We start from the raw sequence: 5,943 nt of genomic DNA, 5'->3' as shown, positions 1-5,943 counted from the left end.
CCCGCAGACAGCGCCCGCGGCGCCGGGGCCTCACTGAGCCGCCTGCGCCGGGCGGCCTCTCCCAGGGTCTCCAGGTCCCGGCCCGGAACCGCGCCCGCGGGAGGGTCGGTCAGACCCAATCGGCGCCGGTCTTCCGGGCCGAAATCCCCGCTGTCAGTCAGCATTTACTGATAGGCAAGGTACTTCGTGGGACATAAAAGAGGCTCGTCCCTGCCCTTTCCAAGAGTTTACAGTCAAAGAACCCAGTCTTGGGGCACAAAGGATAAACAGACTCGAAGAAAAGCCTCTGGAGAATCTCCTCCCTTCCCCTTCACACACACCCCTGATTCCGACGCGTATTTAGCAGGGTCTACAACGCTGATGGGGTCCTTCGTGAATTTTCTCCCGAAGGCCCGACCGGGGAGAGTGATTCACACCCGAGGAGATGGACTGACACGAGCTCTTTTTGTAGAACCGAGTATCGGGTATCCTGGGATAACTCCCGAGCTGGCTTTGCTGGACATCCCCAGTTCACCAGTTGTTCAGCTCGTCCCAAACATCTGGCCTTCCGAGACCTTAGGGTGGCAGCTACGCCACCCTTGCCACCTCAACTCTGTGCACGGAGGACGGTGAACTGTGATGAGTGTCCGGGGGTGAGATGACACATTTTGACAAGAGCGCAGATTGAATTTTTCAGCTGAAAGGAACTGAGCAATGCAGTGCAGCAGAGGCTCTGGCTAGAAAAACACAGAAGAGAACTTCTGATTCCTTTAACGTTTAGCTCATCAGTAAAGATCGCTGTGAACCGTCAGACCTGCGATGGGGGACTTTGGAAAAAGCTGTTGCGTTCTTCCTAAAAAAATATTTTTTCCAACCGGTTTACCACAGTCCTTTCAAACCGTGAACGTAGAAAGTGCAAGTGAAACTTGACGTGTGAGGACCATCCCATCAGGAGACCTCCTCAATGCAGCCTTTTGGGTTCTCTTGGGCCCATTGCACAGTCCTGCACAAAGCAGGATAATCTGTGACAAATGTTTGCACAATGAGTGAATGCATCATGGTCTTTTGGACTCAGAGACCGAGTTTCAAACTACACAGGTTCCCCGCTCTCTGTGAGTGCAGTCATTATAAAAGGAAGGGAGAGAATACTATGGATGAGGTATATTAAGAAGGCCTAGTTCCCTACACAGTGGTTTTTCTCCTTAGCCTCAACCAAGCATTCAAAGCTTAATTTATTTTTCCGGTAGGATCATTAATTTTACAAACCAACATGCAAGGGAAGTTTGTCCAGTATTAATTGAGAGCCTTCTGTCCTTGGAACAGCAAACCTGAGCAGGGAAATTGGAAGCATTTAAGGAGACCTGAATACTGAAAGGTACAGAGTGGCTTTGGACACATGTTGTGTTCTCCTCCCTGTAGTCAGGCCAGCTGGACGAAATGAAGTCGAGGGGGTGGTGTGCCCAAGACAGAGGCAAGGTAGAGGCCGATGGAAGGATCAGGTTTCTCTTCTTGGAGATGCGTGTAACTTTCAGGTCTTCCTTTTCCCCGTCATTTGCTTCCCACAGGATACCCAGCGGCTCATTCCTGCCACACCCCACCCAGGCCTCTGAACTTTCATCCTCTTCTCCCTTCTGACCCCCAACTTCACCACAGCCCCTCCTGCCCAGCTAGTGCCCTGGGCTCCTCTGAGGGAAAGAGGTGAATGTTATTTCAGGGTGTACTTTTGATCCCTATAGTGCCCTTTTATTTTCTCAAGGGTCTTCTGGAAACAATGTCCTAACTTTCTACTCTATCTCCATTCCCTGAAAATATGAGAACGTTTTAGGGAGGGAGAGAGAGGGGGAGGCTCAGCCTCTCAGATCCACTGTAGACCTCCCTGACTCACAGCTAGGACCAGCCCTGGCCAGCTCCCTTGTTTCTGCACGTACCTGGGACCCAGCATTTGGGAGCAGGAATACAGGAAGAATTACATTTCATTTACAATTCCAACTTTATTCTCTAAACAATGACAGCAGCTTTTAGATGTCGGCTTATCACGGTTGTAAGACAGCCTCATCCTCAGAGCCAGAAAAAGATTATTTTGCTCCACAACTCTTGCTTCAGTTGCTTCTCTTCAGGATTCTCTTGCCAGTGAAGTTTCTCTTTCAGCATCTGTATTTTATCAAAGACTCATATACAGGTTATATTATGAAACACTACTTCTCTTTTATAAATAGTATGCCACTTTTAGGACATCCTGTCCTTCCTCTTAACTTTACGGGTGGGATGTGCCAGAATAAATTTAAAGTGATCTAATAGGAACCTTGGAACTCTCATCATTGCTTGCCAGCCCACCTTGCCGAGAGGTCATATTTTCTGAGACATGACCCATCCATTTCCCATATCTGTTACAACTTCTTCATTCCAGAAAGGGGAATGTTATGATTGAAAACGATGGGGAATCCTTCTCTTCAGTGTCCTTAATAGTCTGACTTTTCATTTCCTTCAAGGTTACTCCAGAGGGATGATTTTACCACAGCCCAATATCTCCTAACCATAACTCAATTTGAAGTCTGAATTTTGAGTCTTAATTCCAGATCATCCATCATTTGCTTTGTTTCCTCCTTCTAACATAAACAAAAGCTTCCATACTTTTAATATGATTGCATTTTCTTTTCTCTTCTGACCCACTTTCCTACTTCAGAAACTGAGAATTTTACTAAAGAACCAGCCCCAAATTTTAGCAAAGCAAGTTTCCTGCTCGTTTTTCAACTAATCTATCATAATAAGAGCAGTCATGCTCCTGGAATATAGCTTTATGAAAAATTGCAACTGACATGCATCACAAAGTTCAACCAAGCTTTCCTCCAGAATACTTTATTTAGCTTTACCCCTTTTATCTCTGTGCACTAAGCTAGGTCAGACTCCAATTTCCAGCCTCCTTGCTAACCTTTCTAATTTGAGTCTCTTGCTTGCTTGCATTTTTCCCTACTCTTAGAACAGTGCGTCTCCCTATTGGCTGTTTATTGGGATCATCCAGAGAACTTAGAAAAAAAACTGCTAATAGCTGGGTCCCACCTCTACAGTAATTGTTCCGGGGGGGCAGGCTGGGCACCAGGATTTTTCAGAGCTCTGCAGGTAATTCTAATATGTAAGTGGAGTTAAGAACTGCTGAAATGAGTCATCTTCCAAACAACATTTATACCAAGTCTTCTCAGAACATTGGGGTGGCTCCAAATTACCTCAGGTAATCAAATTAAAACACCTAATCCTGTGCTTTAAGACTCTTTGCCAATTGACTAGAATAGTCCCCTTTCAAAACAGCTTAAATTTATCTCCTTCCTAAAGCTTCTCCAGATTAGTCTCACCTGGCTGCATAAAGATCGCTGTTCCCAATTCTCAGAACATTCCATCTGGCACTGGTTTACAAGCCCTTGGACCACAGTTGATTGCGTATATTACTGTTTTAATCCAGCTTTCATAGATACCTGCCAGTGGCTTTTCTTGTCATCTAAATCTCTCTGAAGTCCCACTAGGTCAACAGACAATCTCAAAATAAACAGAAATGTTATTCTTAGCAGAACTTTCTCCTACCTATCTGAAACCAGAACATTCCCTGACACAATGGCAGTTCATTTTCTAATCACCACAATGAAAGCCAACACTTACGAAAATTCATGTATTTGGGGTTGTTTCTTCTTACAAAATAAAACTGTATATCTCAGTATATCTCCCTGACTTTCCTTACCACAGGCAAATGGAATTTGCTTCCACACCCATCTCTCTATTGAAACTGTCACAACTGACATTTTCTTTCATGTGTTCATTCATTTACTCAACTGTTAGTGATAAATGCTGGAAATAAGGTAATTAACAATATCAAATTACACCTACCTTGTGGTAGAGAATAATAAACAATTAAAATATCACATCAGGGGTGTCTGAGTATCTCAGTCAGTTAAGCATCTGACTTCAGCTCAGCTCATGATCTCACTGTCAGTGGGTTTGAGCCCCATTTTGGCCTCTGTACGGACAGCTCAGAGACTGAAGCCTGTTTTGGATTTTGTTTCTCTGTCTCTCTGCCCCTCCCCCACTCACACTCTGTCTCTCAAAAATAAACATTAAAAAAATTAAAAAATAAAATATCACATGATAAGTGTTATGTCAGGAGTCTCAGACATAATGGAATCAGGAGTGGGGGTGGGGAGAATCTGCTAGTGTTCAAACAATCCAGATTCTCTACAGTATTTGAGGAGATTGACCACCACACTCCCAACTTTTAAACATCCCCTTTCCTTCCATCCCCCTAATACTATATATATAACCCAGAAACTTCTCAGACTATTCCCTGTCTGACCTCTTGTTGCATCATCTCCTCCCACTTTCTAAATAAAAATTTTCCACTAAGAAGGAAGAGGTTTTTGAGGGAGACAGTATAGACCCTTAGGACTCTGTCTTCAGTGCTTCCACATCTGTATCTACAGTTCTACCCTCCCCTGAGGCATGTTTTCAACTTCCTGTTGAATGTCTCCATCTGGATAAGCCATTCATGCTCAAATTAACATGTCTAAAATAAAATTCATTGCTTCTGCCGCCCTACCCAATCCACCCCTCTCCCCGTGGGTTTCCCTTACACCTCCCTTTCCTCACCTCTCTTTGCCTTCTCCCAAACAGACATAGTCCATACCCAAGTCCCTTAAAGTTCATCTTCTCCATGTTACCATGGTGGATTCTCTCCGCCATTTCCTCTGACACTACAAGGTCTCCTTGCCCAATCTCATGTGCAGCTGAATGCCAGTCATATCATCCCAGCTTCCTCACTACCTGTGGGACACCTTTTGCAAGGTCATTCACAGGGCTCTTCAAGGCTCCCACCTGTGCAGATAGTACACATCTGTCATATTTTGCACCTTCATATTTTGACCCCCCTGTTTTTGCAAGAATGCCTTCCCTCCTGCTCAGACAGAAATCTTTATTTATGCCCCTCTCACATCCTCCTCTTCCATTGACTCTTTCCTGCCCCACCCCAAAAAGAGGCAATTGCTTTCTTTTGAATTCCTGTAACTTTTTTATTACCTCTCATGGCCCTTTTCCTATTCTGCTTTGAAATAGCATCATTTATGTTTCTGAATATCTTAATGCTCTTTTTCACCCCCATCCCCAGCCCCTTCTTATTTGCAAATAAGACTCCAGGGCACTGTGTACAGGAATGCCTGTGGAGCTTGGTACAATATTGCTCATAGTAGTGGCTCATTTATGGAAACAGATAAATTCATTAGTTGGTGAGCTTCTTAAAGAAAATTAAGTGGCAAAAATATTGCTAATTAGAATTGAACTCTTGTTCTTTAATAGGCAAGTTATGGCTCTTACAGGGACAATTCAGTTTCAGGAAGGAACCCTAACAGAGCTACTTGACTTTATCTGTCAGTAGCTAACCTCTACATCTAATTAACCCTATGGGGTTCTCCTTTAAAATTAACCTCTAAGTTCCATGTCTCCCATTTATGTATGAGCTGAGAAAAAAATAATAGCCCTCATATACAGGTATTGAAAGAAGATTTAGAAAGGTATGAAAACAGGGAAAAATTTAAATATATGTATATGTATATACATGTATATAAACACACACACACACACACACACAGTGCCTTTCTGAGGAGTTTTATGCCATTGTAGTTAAAAAGAGTATCTGAATAGCAATTAACCAAAAAAGCAAATGATAAAACTCTCTGAGTCTGATATTCCTCCAGAAAATCGGAGAGCAGGCATGAAGGTAAAACCAAGTCATGACGATGCATAATAGGAACTTAAGACATTTTTTGTTATATAAATGAACGTAAGATGGTCAGGATCAGGGGAGTGGGAACAAAGCTACAAGCAGGTGTATATGTGTGTGTATAGGGGGTAGTTAGGGTGAGCCATTTGCCTGTTAAAAAAAAAAAAACCCAGAACTTGATAGCTCATTCTAAAGTGATGTCATCTTTG

At 43.4% G+C, this 5,943-nt stretch overlaps 1 long non-coding RNA gene across 2 annotated transcripts; it reads right to left on the bottom strand.

Moving 5' to 3' along the window:
• Positions 1-1,950: 1,950 nt before the first annotated feature.
• Positions 1,951-4,763, bottom strand: LOC115271676. 2 transcript variants are annotated; one of them, XR_003900056.1, is made up of 2 exons: positions 4,609-4,763; positions 1,951-2,130 (listed from the first exon to the last, which is right to left on the bottom strand). It is a non-coding gene; the product is annotated as an uncharacterized LOC115271676 (long non-coding RNA). The 2 variants fall into 2 exon arrangements; XR_003900059.1 differs by lacking the exon at positions 4,609-4,763 and adding an exon at positions 3,327-3,468.
• Between the last annotated feature and the right edge of the window lie 1,180 nt (positions 4,764-5,943).

Source organism: Suricata suricatta, chromosome 2, assembly GCF_006229205.1.
Source record: "Suricata suricatta isolate VVHF042 chromosome 2, meerkat_22Aug2017_6uvM2_HiC, whole genome shotgun sequence".
In the NCBI taxonomy this organism is placed as follows: Eukaryota; Metazoa; Chordata; class Mammalia; order Carnivora; family Herpestidae; genus Suricata; species Suricata suricatta.
This window is presented reverse-complemented; position numbering and strand designations above follow the sequence as displayed.